The sequence below is a fragment of the Triticum dicoccoides genome, chromosome 3A (assembly GCF_002162155.2).
Source record: "Triticum dicoccoides isolate Atlit2015 ecotype Zavitan chromosome 3A, WEW_v2.0, whole genome shotgun sequence".
Taxonomy (NCBI): domain Eukaryota; kingdom Viridiplantae; phylum Streptophyta; class Magnoliopsida; order Poales; family Poaceae; genus Triticum; species Triticum dicoccoides.
This window is the reverse complement of record NC_041384.1, coordinates 40,956,591-40,956,906: the sequence shown is the minus strand read 5'-3', so window position 1 is coordinate 40,956,906 and position 316 is coordinate 40,956,591.

Here is a 316-nt window from a genome sequence, read left to right as displayed (position 1 = left end):
CTCTCGATAGAGCTTGGCGAAGCCCTGTCGAGATCCCGCTGCTTCCACCACCACGCCGTCGTGCTAATGGTTGTCCATCAACCTCTCCTTCCCCCTTGCTAGATCAAGAAGGAGGAGACGTCTTCCCCAACCGTACGTGTGTTGAACACGGAGGTGCCGTCCGTTCGGCGCTCGGTCATCCGTTATTTGGATCACGACGAGTACGACTCCATCAACCCCGTTCTCTTGAACGCTTCCGCTCGCGATCTACAAGGGTATGTAGATGCACTCCTTTCCTCTCGTTGCTAGAAGACTCCATAGATTGATCTTGGTGATG